The 15006-nt window shown below is 51.6% G+C and overlaps 1 protein-coding gene across 5 annotated transcripts in view; it reads left to right on the forward strand.

Moving 5' to 3' along the window:
• The first annotated feature begins 3524 nt into the window (after nt 1-3524).
• The window catches only part of PKNOX2 (PBX/knotted 1 homeobox 2), an 86809-nt gene continuing 75327 nt past the window's right edge, over nt 3525-15006 (forward strand). For 4 of the 5 annotated variants that reach the window (XM_084495577.1, XM_084495576.1, XM_084495574.1 and 1 more), the window contains exons 1-2: nt 3525-3601; nt 5930-6072. The gene's annotated coding sequence lies outside the window, so the exon portion shown is untranslated. Of the gene's footprint in view, nt 3602-4493; nt 4762-5929; nt 6073-15006 lie in introns of those variants that run through there. The other variant, XM_084495575.1, reaches the window with a different exon arrangement.

A 15006-nucleotide genomic window follows, 5' to 3' on the forward strand; every position in this document is an offset into this window, starting at 1 on the left:
TGCATCGATGCCCCGGTGCAGGGGGACGCGGGTGGCAGTGAGCTCCCGCCATGGACCGAACCCAGCCGATGCAGGGAGGGACCCTGAAACACAGCCAAAAAAACCCTCAGGCTGAGCTAAAATCTACCAGGCTGCGGCACTGCAAAGCTGGCTATAGCATTGCATGGAAGGGAACCACAGCCAAGCAGCCAGGAGACCCCGAAGGAGCAGCGAGACTTTATTACGGCTTGAAATTAAACATTAAAAAGGAGCAAGTTGGCAGTGGGGATTTTCTAATAAAAATGATCTTGCCTGCCATTTATCCAGCACTTTCATCCGGAAGGACCCCAAAGTGCTTTCCCAGCTCGACAAGACATCATTAACCCCCGGCCGGCTAGTGCAGGAGCAGGCACGGCAGCCGTTTGAAGACATTCCTCTTCCTTATGCCTAGGGGTTATTGATAAAGCTCTTCCTTCTATCCCCCGTGCACTTATCTATTAGTAGCTGTCAGGTCGGAGCAGCTGTATGTTCCGTTAGGAGGCTATTTAAAATGCACCGCGGCTTCTCGTGGTTTGTTTTTCTGCAGCAAACAATGCTGCTGCGTCGGTGCTGTAAATCTTTTTGGTTTGCTCTCCCCATATTCCCAGGAAAATCATGTACGGAGATAAAGATAACATAGTTAAGATGAGTGCTTATTCAGCGGGGAGCTTAAGTATCGCAAACGGAGGGAGATCAGTCTTAACAAAAATCTTCCATGAGCTAAGGTCTGAAAACAGGTGAAAGGTGGGGAATCCCTTCATTTCAACCTGGATAGCGCTCTACAGGAATCGGTTCTGTCCATGTTCCTGGCAGCTTGTTGGTTTTAAGGCTGCACCAGACAGCAATGATTTTTTTCCGCCCTTTTCATGAAACACATAACTGGAGAGAGTTTGGGGAGGTGTGGGAAAGTGTATGTGTCCTGAACACCTGCATCTCAGAAATCCAGCACAAACCCAGGGAGCTGGGAGGTGGGCAGCACACGGGCAGGGAGCTGGGAGCAGCACCTGCTGTACAGTGGGGGCTGTGCTTTCCATCGGACTCCCTTCAGAGCATCCTTTTTCTTATGAATGGGTTTTTGAGCATCCTTTATCTTGCAAGCAGCTTGGCTTACCCCTGTGCTCAGGAAGCAAGCTTGCAATTCGGGGATGCTCTCGTGTCTCTTTACCCCCCTGCCACATATTACCCGGGCTCATCATCCAAACTCATGTTGTTTTTAACATCTATTGTTTAATAATTTACCCTGCTTTTCTCTTATATATATTTCAGAAGGTTTCAGCAGAGCCATACGCATTCATTTCCCATAGCATCCTGTCACAGTTTTCTTTGAGAAATTCAACACCAGCCCTAATGTAATCTTGGAGAGAGAATTGAATTATTTATGGTGGAGTAGTCAAATGACTGAGAGTAAAATGCTATACTTGGTGTAATTTGTTTTCTCCTGAAGCCAGTTATGTAAAAATGTAAATATTACAAGTTATCTATGTCACTGCTCTTGCCAAATGTTTAATATTTTAGTAAACTTGCTCCAAGTACTCTTGCCACTTTACAGAAGGAACTTGGTGTGCTCTTGAATAAGTGCTGATTAGTTTGCTCTAATTGCATATTTACAACTTCAAGTGCACAAAACACAGCCTCGGTGCAGGTGCATGGCACAACCTCCCCACTTAGGGTGTCAAAAGAAGGTTTAATTTCAGGGAGGTTTCAATTCCTTGGTGTGGGATGGGGATGTGGAATAAGGCATTTGATAAAGGGTTTTGTGTTTCAGGGGGTTTGGGCTCCTTTTCCAGTAGCAGCAGCAGCCTGTGGTAGAGAAGGTGCCTCTGGGTGTATTTGATAAAAAGCTGATGGAAATTTGGGTGGAGGAGAAAAGAGCTGGGCTGAGAGCTGGCGAGATGCTGGAACAGCAGGGAAAAGTGGAGTGGTACTCAGCTTGACATCCCAGCAGGGATGCTGCTACATATCCCTGTTCTCACCAGGCAAATCTGTGGGTCCCAGTGACAACAAGATCAGGGGTGACCTAGTACAGCAGAGAGGTGCTTTCTTAGGGAAAAAAAAAAAAAAAAAAAAAAAAAAAAAAGTTTGAGCACAGGCGCCATTTAATTTACGAGCAGAAAACACGACAAGACCCAGTGGCTGGAGGTTGAAGCTAAGCCAATTCAAATGGGAAATCAGGCGGGGTTTTTAGCAGGGATGATAATTAACCTCTGGCAAAACTCTCCGGGGAAGATGTGGCTTTTGCATTTGCAAAGGAGAAATCCAGGCCTGGCCATGTTCCTGGAGGATGCTGTAGCTCAGCAAAATAAAACCAAACTCTCTGCACCCCCGTGGGATGCTCGTGGTGAGTTGCTGATGGCATCAGAACAAATGTGTCAGGAGCAGCAAATAACCCTGAAATATTGGGCAGTCAGTGAAGGGGCTTAAAAGATGCACAGAAGAGAGCTGCTGGGGAGGAGGGGGCTCTGGAGGACCACAGGGGTGGGAAAACGGGCATGATACTGAAAATGCAGGATGGCTTTAATTGCCTTTCCTACACATCCATTTTGTGCCTGCTTTTCATCTCCATTTGGCAAAATAAGACACGAGCATGGTGATCCTGCAGCCCTTCGATACCTAATGAGTGCTTTATGTCCTCCCCTGCGCATCTATCCCACTCAAATCAGAGTCTCCAAAGACCAAAATATTTTTTGCCTGGCCCTGAATCTGGCTGAAACAAGGGAGGACTGAAGACAGCTTTATGGCTCCTCATCTTGGATGGCTCTCATGGAATAGCAATGAGGGTGGGAAGAGCATCCAGCTCTGATTTACACAGCATGCGGAGGTCTACATTGTATTCCAGGCCCGGAACAACAAGAATTGGTTATAAATCATCGCCCCAGCACTCGCACGGCCTTACCGACAGCGAGCGGGGAGAGAGGGATGCTCCAGGTGGAGCGCGCCAGGGTGGCGTTTGTCACAGCGACACGCGGCAATTCGGGAAGAAGTTTTGACGGCTGATGGCGCTGGGATTGAAGGCAGGATGCGGGATGCGTATCCAGCCCTCCGCTGGCCCCTCTGCTCTGCCGGCTTTGGGCTCCCCGCAGCTGCTCTGAGCGCTGCTGCCCCCACCCCGTGCCGGGCGCTCCCTGGGGGGGCTGCGACCGGCAGTGCCCGGCTCCGGCCTCCTGCGAGGCCCCGCGGTGCCCCAGAGTAATTTGGGGCCGTTCCGGGCCATTGCAACGAGCATCGAGCCAAACACCGGCTATCGCTTGCTTTGGGGATAAAAACACCGCTTTTGGTTCACGGAGCGCGACGGGGCCGCGGCACGGGCGGGGACAGCGAGGCCCGGGAGGCGGCGCCGCGGGGGGGGGGGGGGTCGGGGCTGAAGGGGGGCGTGGCGAGGAGAGGGGGCGTGGCCGAAGGGGACGTGGCCTGGTGGGAGGGGGCGGGGCGTGTCGGGGGCGGGGCGCGGCGCGGCGGCGGGCGGGGCGCGGCGGGGCGGGGCGGCGGGGCGGGGGCGGTGCGGCGCGGCGGCGGGGCCGGGCCGGCGGCGAGCGGCGGCCGCGCTGTCAGGGCCGGTGTCAGTGTGATGAAGATTGGCGGGCAGGTAGGCTGTCATTCACCGGCGGGCCGCCGCGCGGGGGCGGGCGGAGTCGAGCCGAGCGGCGCGGACAAAGCGGCCCCGGGCGCCGGGGCACGTGCGGCGGCGGCGGCGGCGGGCATCTCCCCCGCTCCCCCCCCGCTCCCTCCGGTGCGGGAAGTAACTTGCCGTTCCGCAGCGGTGCCTCGCGCCGCCCCCCCTTAGCGCCCCCTTCCCCCCCCCCCCGTTCCCCTCCTCCCTTCCCGGTGCACGGCTCGCAGCGGCGGTGCGTGGCCGCCGTGCTACGTCGCGGGGGCACCGGCACGCCTCGCAGCCGGTCGCCGTCACCCCCCCGTGCTCCCCCCACCCTCATCCCCGGTCGGCCGTCGCCGTGCCTCCAGCGGGCTGCGCTTCGCCCCGGCCCTTGCGATGCTCTCCAGCCTTGCGGCCGGCCGCGGTGCTCCCGGTTCCCCCGGGGGGTTGCGGTGTCCTTGGTGGGGGGGGGAGGTGTCCGGTGTCCCTCCCCGTCCGGGGCTGCGCTCCCCCCGCTTGCGGTGCCCGTGGGGGTCGCAGTGCCCCCCCGGCCCGTTGCAGTGCTTCCCGGAGGCTGCGATCCCCGCAGGGGGCTGTGTTCCCCCCGCCCCCCCCCAATCCCAGCCCGGTGCAGCCCCCCCTTGCCCCCGCGGTCCGGTTGCGGTTTGAAGTTTGCTCCTGCGCGCAGGGCAGCCCGGCGGGGCAGCACGCCCCGGGGCGGCGGAGCCCCCTGGCCCGGAGGCACCCCCTGACCTCGGGGAGCCCCCAGGGCCGGGGGCCGGGGGGGCCGTGCCACCCTGCAGGGCCGAGCCCCCGCAGCATCGCGCCGCTGCCGTCCAACCCACTGGGCGCGAGCAGACCCCGCGAGCCCACAGGCCCTGGGTTTGAAGGGCAGGAGTGGCGTTTTTGCAGCTTTTTGCCTTTTTTATTTTTTTTAATTATTATTTTTAACGCTCCCACCCGCCCCCCAACGCACACACACTCGCATCCCCAGGACGCCCCAGGAGTTTGGGGCACCCTCACCAGCTCCGCTCTTTGTTTGGGCTCTGGCCGCGGCCCTCCCAGCCTCCCTCCGGACCTCGCCACCGGCCTCGCGGCAAACGCCTCCCTCCTGCAAGGAGCCCTCAGCCTGGCGGGATGTTTGCGAACCCAAGGTGGGGAGATTAGATTAGGGCTCTCGCCACCGGGGGTTATTTTTGGCTGGGATGTGGGGGCAGCTGGCTGGGAACGGCTCCTCTCGGTCTTTTTAATGGATTTCCCTCCCTGGGGAAAGCTCTTGCATGACCCGACGCCAGCTTCGGCGAAACTTTCCCTGCTCTGTGTTCCTAAGCATGCTTTCACACGTCTCGGGTCTTGCTTCTTGTCCCTTTTAAACCAAACAGAAAAACCCTGCCTGGGACCCCCGGATGCTCTGGGGCTGTTTGCAGCTCCCGGGCTCAGCCACAATGGTTTGGGAAAAGAGCAAAACAGTGCCTGGGGCAGGGGCGCGTTTCAGCCCTGCGGAGCAGATGGGTGAAGATGTTGGGATTCCCCCTTATTTTCCTCCTTCCTCCCCCCCCCCCCCCCCCCCCCAATTTGTTTAACTCCTCCTGCTGAGATTCCTTTATAATTTAGGGGCAAAAGTTAATTGATCAAATCTAATTAGGGGAAGCTGGTGCCCACAAGCATCAGCATTGGTTGCAGAAGGAACCACCGTCGATGAGACAGATTCTGTCCAATTTTGCACCTGAAACAGATTTCGTCCAGTTTTGCCATCCCCTGGAGCCCCCACTCCCTTTAACTTCAGCCCCCACCACCACACAGGGTCTTTTGGCCAGGAGTGGGTGGGAATGCCCCAAACACTCAGGAAAACTAGAAGGAAGCTGGGAACTGTGTGCCTGAAGCCACTCACGTTTCCTTTGAGCTCCCTCCTTCCCTGCGCTTTTTGGGGAGCAGCACCATGGGCACATGTCCCCTGCGTTTATGGTCACAGCAGTGCTGGGGACCGATGGCGAGTGTGGCCAGGTTGCAATTGGGAGGATGCTCAGCATTCCCACTGGGCTTGCAATAAACTTTTTAGCTTCTTAAATGCAGCTCCCTACATTTATTTATTTTTTTTTTTTCCCCAGGAAGGGAGATAAAGGAAAATCCACACTTTTTTTTAACGAAATGCAGAAAAGTCAATGTGGGTAGGACCTGCATGCTGGGTGATGCCCATTGATGCCCACTGCTCCGCTTTGCCTCAGGAAAATGCATCTATTTTAACATTACCAAGTTTGGAACCGCTAACGCTAACAGGACCTCCTGGTGTTGCTTTTTTTTTTTTTTTTTTTGCCTTTCCAGGGAATTTTCTAATGGCTAAATGGTTTCTTCGGGTTGATCGACCACCAGAAAGCTGCTGCTTGCCTTCACCTCCCATTCCTGCTCCGGGAAGCCTGCAGGACGGGTCTGTAAGTCTCCGAGCGATGGCTGATACTCCAGCATAGGTGAGGAGCGGCGTGGTAGGCGGCACGTGGGGACGTATCACAGTGTGCTGGGGTGTTCTCCCCAACTGTTCTTCTCCCTGCCCTACAACACCCTGGTGGATGCACTGGCTAAAAATGGTTCTTAAAAGATGGGATCGTACATCTGGGTGCTGGTGGGCAGGGTTGGAAGAGTATCACAAAGCAGGCAGAGAGCCTGGGGTAAAAATAGGAGGAGCTCAAACTTGTGCTGGAAAGGGAGACACTCATTTACTTGTTTAAAATATCAAATTTGAGTTTCTTGAGGCTGAGCATTCTTTCCCCGTTCTCCTGGCTCTGGATGAGACACATCTTCCACGAGGTCTTTCTTTTTTTTTTTTTTTTTTCCCCTTGCAGAAATGCCAAACATGAACAACAAAATGCATTTTCCTAAAGTTTCCCAAAATCTGGTGTGGCAAAAAGCAAAATATTGGTGGGTTTTGGGGGGAAAACCACCTTGGCATCACAGGTCTTGTCTGAATGGTGGCTGGGGACCACGTGGAGGTGAAGGCACCGCTCCCTGCCATCCACTCACCCTCTCTGTCTAATTCCTGCTCTTTCGGTGGTGGTGGGGTAAGGCGCCGGATCCAGGCGTGCTGCCTGTGGAGCTGAGCGCTGGCTTGGTGTGGTATTAATATCTCAGCTGCAAGGGGCTTCTTCCAGACAGCCACTGCTAACTCCTGGCAGCTTAACCCAAGCAGAAACCGTGTATGTTTTTAATGGTTTGGGGTTAAACTCTTGGGGTTGGAGTTAATTTCATGCGTGCTGTTGAGTGACTCCATTCCAGAGCAGTTTTGCAAACAGCCTGCACTGAGCCGCTGGTTGTAACGATCGCTAGGCTGACCGCAGGAAGCTTTTACGGAGAAGACTAAATACGGAGCAGTTTTACCCCTAATGAGAATTGGAATTGGAATCCTGTTAGGAACAAATACCCGTTAATTAGAAAAAATATATTTCACGGCATCATCAGACCAGCTAGTGAAAGATTCCTCCTCAAAATAAGAGCACGGAGGGAAATGATTCTGGTCCACGCGAGTGACTGGAGCAGGGATGCAGTGCTGGCTGTGGAGGTGATGCTCTAGGTGATGCGGGGCACAAAACCCCTCGGGAGAGGCAGGCGGCAGGGACCTGGGGTCGCCTCCGCGCAGCTGGAAACCTGGCGCGAGCTCGGCCAAGCAGGGATTTGCAGCTGTGTCAATAAGATGAGAATTTGGCCTTGGCTCTGCTGGGCTGATCGCGTCTTTTTTTGTGTTCCCTCTTCACCGCCTCTGCCAAGAGCGCGGCGGTGGCGGGTGAAAATAACCTCTTGTTAGTCTCGAACGTTTGCTGATAAACTTAAATTAGCATTTGTTAAATATTTGCAAGTGTAGCGAGATGGAGAGCTGTATCTGGCATATTAGAGTGATATTTTTTTTTTTTAAAGCCAAATAGTGCCTTTTTGGTCAGCATTGCTGGAGCGTGATGCTCTTCGCAGCTAACGAGATGCAGATGCTTGCATCTAGCTCCAAGGGGCCAATGCCTGCGACCCTTCTTAGACTGTGCCTTGAGCAGAGGAGCAAAACCAGGAGCAAAAGTAGGCTGAATGGACTCAAATGTTCGCTTTGAACTGGAAATGCTTTCTGTCCCCAGCTGGAGTGTTTTTCCCCTGGTGCATCCTTGCCTTTTAGCATCTCGCAGTGCAGATAGGCGGCACATGAAATCAGAGTGCAAAGGGATGGAAATGCAGGGGAAGGGGTGCTTTGCAGGGACACATGTCTCCCTGAAAGACAAAGTGCTGGGTCCTGCCAGCACACTGCAAGCCCAGTCCCACCAAGCCCCCAAAAACAGGGGAGCGGTGAGGAAATAAATGCCCGGCCGCCCTGTCAGTTGCAATGAAATACGACTTCAGCGCATTAGGAAAGTGCCACCAGTCATGTTATATGTGTAGCTTTCAACTTTAATAAGGTGTTGCAAAAACTATGAAAATAGTTATAACCAAAACCACATTTTTCGGCGAGCACCAGCTCTGTTCTCCCATTCCCCGGTCACAATGTCTGGCTTTGTATCCTCTATAAAGCTGTTAAAGCCAATTGAAAAATGGCAGCGGGGCAAGCAACGGATTTGGGGTTAATCTACACGATGTGGATATCCGAAAATCCCAGCCTTATTTCGAACCATTTTAGACGACTCGTATTTTATTTCATGTCACTGCTACGCGTATAAAGAATGCACATCAGAAACAGGATTCGGAGCATTAAAATTGCATCGCCCCGCATTGGGAAGCCAACCTGTAATTCCAGAAAAATAAAATGTTTCAGTGTCTGCAGGAAGCTTGTGCCGTGCGATCAGCTCTGTGTTATTCCTCATTTTTGGGGAGGCAGGACCGATCTTTTTAGATGCATCACTTCTAGGTTTGTTGGAAGGCACTTTATAGCTTTATAAAGCCCTTAAAATGTTTTTTAAACACTGCTTCCAGCTTATAAGGCTAGTTTTAGAATAGCAATTACAAGCTCCCTTATCCCCAAGCAAATTCCCACTGTGATGGTGTATGTAAACCGGTTTAGACATTTTTAATGCTCGCGAGCAATAAATTTGAACGAGGAAGCAAGCACCTCAGCCCGTGCAGCTGAAAGATGTGCTGTCCTAATTTATGTGTCAAATAAAACTCCACCAAGTTGCCGAGCAGTGGGGGGAGTTTATATTTTTACAGTTTTAAGCTCTTAATTTTTCCATGCCTGTCCCACAATGAGACTTGTTGGTGTGCTTTGTGCTTTTCTTTTTCACCCCCCACTCCCCCAGCATCTTCTTGCTGCCTCTTAGTGCCGGTGAGCAAGGTTGTAGCATCCTGATGAGCCCTAGGTCGCTCCCAATGAACTGTCCGCTCTCGTCTTCCTCAGTGGAGCAGCCCCTGACCTCCTCCTCCTCCTCAGCCACCCATTTCAGACCCCCACTCCCCCCAAAAAAACAAACAAACCAGAAACTGGATTCCAAGCGCATTAATAAAACAAACAAACAAAAAATCTCAATCCCACGGAGATCACATTTGCACCGTGTCCTGAACAACAGTCTTTAATGCATTTGGGCAGAAATTGCTTTCCTTATATCTTAGTGACAGAGCCAATGTATCTAACTATGGCAATTAATTCGGCGGCATAAAAACCAAAGTGGGGCGTTTTGTCCACCAAATGTGTCCATGCCCATGCCAAGGCCCTCCCTTTGCTTCGGAGGGCATTCGCACATTTAAAAATAACATTTAAAATGCATTTTGAAGTTGTCCATTAGATGAAAATGGCACTTTTGGCAAATATTTAGCAGAGCACCTAAATGCAGAAGCTGTTTGGCTCTAAGCAAACGCTCTATAAATTGGAGCACTTTGTCAGCCTGACAGCAAAGAACAAACTTAATAAACGGGATCGGAGGGTTGTTTTCCTGCACGGATCCGAGCTGTCAGCGCGTAATGGGATGGGTAACACAACTGGGATCAGGAGGCAGATTTCTGTGTGTGGCCTTGATTGAATTAATCTGGTGCAAATTTACCCTGCAAGCCTTGCCTGTGTTTCCCTCAGAGCTGGACGCAAATGGTGCTGGTGGCTCTCAGCGCCCTGACGTCGGCAGAGCAAGGTGAATCTGATAACTGCGATTCTCCTAATGAGCCAATAATTAAAACTCGTATCAGCACTGCAAACTTGCCCCACTGTGTCTCCACCTCACTCCAGGGATGCCAGAGTGATTTTAGCAATGCTGCTCCAGGGATGCTGGCATGATTTTAGCGATGCTCCTCTGGCTTTTGGGGATGACTGGCCAAAACCGGTCCCCATCACAGGCGCGTTCCCCATTCCCCATTTTTTCTTGGTGCAGACCTCAGCACCCAAATCCCTTTGGAGGGGCTATCACTTTGTACTGCCCGTGTTGGCTTTTTGAGTATTGCAGCCTCATCCATGCATTCCAGTCCTGGCCGTTGGGCAACCTTCCCTGACATCTGACCTTACCTTTTCCATTTGTATGGGCTTCCTCCCTCCTCACCCTGCCAGTCTCCCTAGGCAGGATGCCTTCAAGGCATGAAGTCTGTTTGTTTGTTTGTTTTTTTGGTGTTTTTTCCTCCCTATTCCTCCACTTTTAAACATCCTGAGCTGTTTGGCTGGAGGATACATGTTCTGAAAGCAGCAAATCCTGCTGTTTCTCCGAGAGGGAGTGAAGTGAGTGGGCTGCTTCAGTGGCACAGCCGGCAGAGCACCTGGAAAGCGGCCAAGGTTATTGCAAGGTGGGCATCGCCTTGCTTCCCTGCAGCCTTCACGGTGGGATCTCCTTCGGAGGGGATAGAAATGTTCCTGGGGAGATGGGCTGTTATCTCCACGTGAATCGGAGCAGCGTTTTTGCTCTGCTTTAGCTCTGCATTCGTTATACCCTTGGAGGGCCCCAGAGCATCATTCTGGTCCTGCTGGCTGGAAGGGGCACTGGCACGTGTGTGATGAGCTGGGGAGGGCTCAGCATGCCTGGGCAAGAGCAGTGCAAGAGGGGACGCAGGGCAGGGATGCACTGAGGTGCTCCATGAAGCTTGTTTTGGGCAACAATGGGCAAATTGTGTTAGTGCCTTCTGTCCCCAGGTCACACATTTAATTTTACTGCAAAAAGGGATTATTTGCAAAAGAAAGTGGTGGTGCTGCAACACTGCACCAAAGCTCTCCTGCAACATTTTAACCAGCAATGCACCGAACTGTTCCTTCAATAAAATTTGCAAGCTTTTTTTTGTTTGTTTGTTTTCCTTTTTTTCTTCTTTAACTGCTAGTCTTTTTCAAAGGAGGCTGCTCCCATTGGAGGCAAATTTAAGACCCAGTCTTCATCCTTCTCGCAGGACACTTGCACAAATGCTGTGCTCCTGGACAGAAGAAGAGAGATTTTCAGAAGCAAGGAAGGGATTTGGGAGATTTGATATCTCCCTGTGGGACACGTGGGAGAAACTGGTCCCCTGAGGAGATGTGAAACCTGTGGCCGGTCCAGCTGTTTGGCCATGCAGCAATGGAGGCCTGCACCAAAAACAGCTGAATTGCACTCAAATCGGCACCTTGGTCTTTCCTTCATGACCACTGAGCAGGGAGCAGCAGGGGTGGGAAAGCTGCCAGGTGAGGTTTGCAAAGCCCTCTTTGCAAAGCCCCCCCGCGATGCACCCTTTTCAGAGCCCACCCTTTTGCAATGCCCCTTTTGCAAACTCCTTTCACAACACAACCTTTGCAGAGCTCCTGTTGGAAAGCCCCCAGTGCAAACACCCCCTTTGCAAAGCCCAACATTTTACCCTATGGGATTTTACCACCACCCCCAGGCTGGTGCAAGCCGGGGGCGGGGGACAGCTTTGGCCCCACTCCAGTGCCCAGCCAGGACACACAGCACCCTTCATGAAACCAGACAGAATTAAACCCTTTGTTTCCTGTTTGCCGGCCGCTTTAGCTGAGGCCAGGAGCGCTCAACAAACCCTCCTTTGTGCTAATTTAATTAATCGGGGCGGAGAGGATGAGAGTGCGGGCTATAAATACCTGCTTCTTCCCGGGGGCGAGGGGACCAGTGGCCCCACAGCCAGGCCCCGCTGCAATGTTTCGCGTGGCGGGGATGCATGGTGGTGGCACTTGGCACTTTGCTGATGCCACCACAGGCTTGTGAAACCTTGGTTTGGTGGGAAAAGCATGTTTTTTGGGAAAAGTGCCAATGTGCCGCTTTGAAGCTGTACGTGCTCTGGGGATGCTGGCGGCTGTCACAACCCCACTCCCTCCCTTTCTCTTCCCCTCCAACCAATGCAACCCCCCAAAGGGAGGAAAATCAGAGGAATGCAGCAGCACAGCAGCTTTTCTGCTTCCCCCTGTTCCCAGTGCTGGCTCAAGCCTTCCAGCAATGTCCTGTTTTGTGCTGGAAAAAACACCACCGCAATGCATGGGTGCATGCTCCTGCCCTACTTTTGCAGCATTGCTGGTGCATGTGCTCTCAAAAAGCGAACATTTAGCCCGAGTATTCAAATATTTGCAGAAAGCAATTGTGCACAACTGGGCAAGGCACACTGTGTGCAGGGCCGCTGCTTCTGTTCAGGGGCTCAGGGAGTGCTGGACCCAGCAGCCTGTGGCTGTTCTCAGCATTTTCCCAATGAGATGTTTGCCCTGTGGTGCTGGTCTTTACTTGCAATATGAGTTTCAGACTGCCCAGGCCCTTTGCAAATGAGGAAAATAAATCATGCAAAAGGGGATGAGTTCCCCAAGCTGCAGGAAATAAAGGACAAAATAGCTTCAAGACTTGTTGCTGAGCAAGTTTTGGCTACACAGGGTGACCTGAGACTGCTACAAATGATCTCTTAACCTTATGGAGAACAGTTTTAAATCAAGAAATCCACATGGGGCTGTTTTAGCGCAATGCTTTTGATGCATAGTAACCTAATAAGCAGTGATACAACTTTTGGAGTGCCAGGGGTAAGTCCCAAGCTAAAGAGTTTGCACTCCAAACAGCAAAATTCCCCACTGGATTGGTGCAGATAGCAAATAAGAGCAAATGAGAGAACAGATAAAACTATTCCCAACAACTTCGCAATAGCAAAGAGCCATACGGCAGCTGGATATCACATACTCACTGTTGTTTTGGGTAGGAAAACCCTGGGCATACGTGGTGAGGGACTAATCCTGCCCAAAAAGCAGTGCAGGAGGGAAGGAGAAGGCACCTCGTGGCTGAGATAACAGCGAGGGATGCTTCTGAAGTGTCCAGAGTGAGTGTGTGATTAGACAGATACCTGTTCAAATGCTTCTTTTTCAGTTTTTTAAAGATAAAAGGGGCCTTCCTCAGCATGCAGGCTGAAAGATTTATGAGCGTTTCATGGCTTGAATAATTCCACCTGTGGGATCCCCTCTGCAATGCTGCCTTTTCATCTTGCAGAGGGTATCGCCAGCCTGTGAGGGCTGGCGAGAGAAGAGCCCCAAGTGATGCTCCAAGCCCTGTGGTGACTGCTGCACCATGGGTTGGGAAATCTGCCTTCAAGCCTCTTTTCCAGACTCTTATTTTTGGGCATCTTCTCAGCTTCTGTTAGTTATGTTCCAACCCCCAGCTGGCTCCCATGGCACCAAAACAACCCCACCAAATGCCCCTAAAAAAAAAAACAAAACAACAAAAAACATGAAGCTAATTCAGGTGCTGGAGCAAAGTCATTTTGGGGGGGCAAAGGGGTTAAATCACACAGTTTGGGGAGGAATCAGATGTCCTCCCAAGCTGAGATTCACCACTCCCAGCTTCACAGTTCCAGGGAACAACCTGCCCCTGCCCCATCCCCCTCAGCCCTTTAATTAGCTGAATTTCAGCATTTGACCAAAGCTAAAGCACTACATGTGTTTGGAGTTCTTTTATCATTGCCCTGATGAATAAGGCGCGGTAAGAAAAATTGGTCATAGAAACTCCTTGGGCATCTGGGTTGTTATATTTAATGCTCGTGCTATTTCTACAGTGTTTAAAACGGGAGAGATTTTGCCCATTTATTTTAGGGTTGCATTCAACTGCTGGGTGATGTCACGTGAAACCCAGAGAAATTGTTGGTGAAACAATATCTCGGTCGAGCCGTGACGGCTGGCTTAAAATAGACGCTTCGTGGCACGGCTGCGCAAGGGTGAGCGGAGTGGTGATGGCGGCAGCATGGCTGCTTCTTGTTTGGGGCATCACCTCCGTTTGTTGCCTGGGATGAGTTGCCCAGCTTGGGCCCTGACCCGAATTTAAGGGAGATGATAATAATTCGGTCCTCAAAAGGTGAAATGTAAGAAGAAGGTGGTTTTCCAACACAGAGCCTTTACTCCTGGCTTCATTCAGGGGAAATCACAGCAGGAGGGTGCTTGGACCGATGCAGTGGGAATACATGTAAGTTGGTGGTGCAGGGGGGGTGCTGCACCCATTTCCATTTGGAGAGCCTGAATCTGTCAGGCTTTCCTCGCAGGAAAACCCTGGGCAATGAGCATCTCCCAGCTTAGTGCCTTTTCCCTACTGTGCACAGGGAGCTGGAGCATCCCCGGTCAGCCCCATGCCCCGCTGGCTCCTTAACCACGGAAGGTTGCAATTTGAGCAACCTTCTGTTGCTCCCTTCGCATTTTGGGGGAAGAAACGGTGTTTTTCCCACAGGAAAAAGTAGCATTGGGCTTGTGAGTTGCTAACGTAGGGAGATACTCCTGCTTCTACTGTCGTGGAAAGGAGTTTTTTTTAAACCTGTAGCAGAAGGAGTTAGGAATTGCAGCCTGGCTTGGTTGCTGTCAGAGGGGAGACCCTTGCAAAAGCCACAGTATTGCCAGCATGCTTTGGGTTATTAATAAAAGTTCTGTTTTTCCCAGTGTTTTGGCTTTGGGGTAGTGGAAAACACTAATTTTTCACATCACATCCCATACTTGAGATGTTTAAAAGCACTCGTGACGTCCCCGGCCTTGTCGCGTCTCTGTTTACACAACCTCGTATAAATATTCCACATCCGCTTTTAATCCTGGTTTTCCTGGAATTTAAGGGCTTTGGTCATGCTGAAAGTTTCTGTGCAAAACTTCTTTGTGCCAGGCTTTTTCTCCAAAAAGAAAGTGGCCTGTCGAGATGTGCATCTTCCCCATCCCTTTCCACAGGGAATATTCACACACTCATATTTTGTTCCAGAATGAGCCAAAACCCACCAAAATGATTAAACCTTTACTGAGATGAAGCAGACCGGGACTATCAGCCTGAAAAAAAGGTTGAACAGGAGCATGCTATAAAACTACAAATAGCCTAGAGAAATATCCAGGGGATTTGTATGTACCTTCTTAGGGGGAAAAAGAGCTAAGGGATCCTGATGAGAATTACAGGCTGACATGCTTAAAAAGAACCAAATGAGATATTTTTTCACTTGTTTTGGGATCTCATTGAGCAAAAGGTTGGCTGGGTTAAAAACAACAGTAAAAAAGGATTGGACGAAGA

Source organism: Aythya ferina (genome assembly GCF_964211825.1).
Source record: "Aythya ferina genome assembly, chromosome: 22".
Classification (NCBI taxonomy): Eukaryota; Metazoa; Chordata; class Aves; order Anseriformes; family Anatidae; genus Aythya; species Aythya ferina.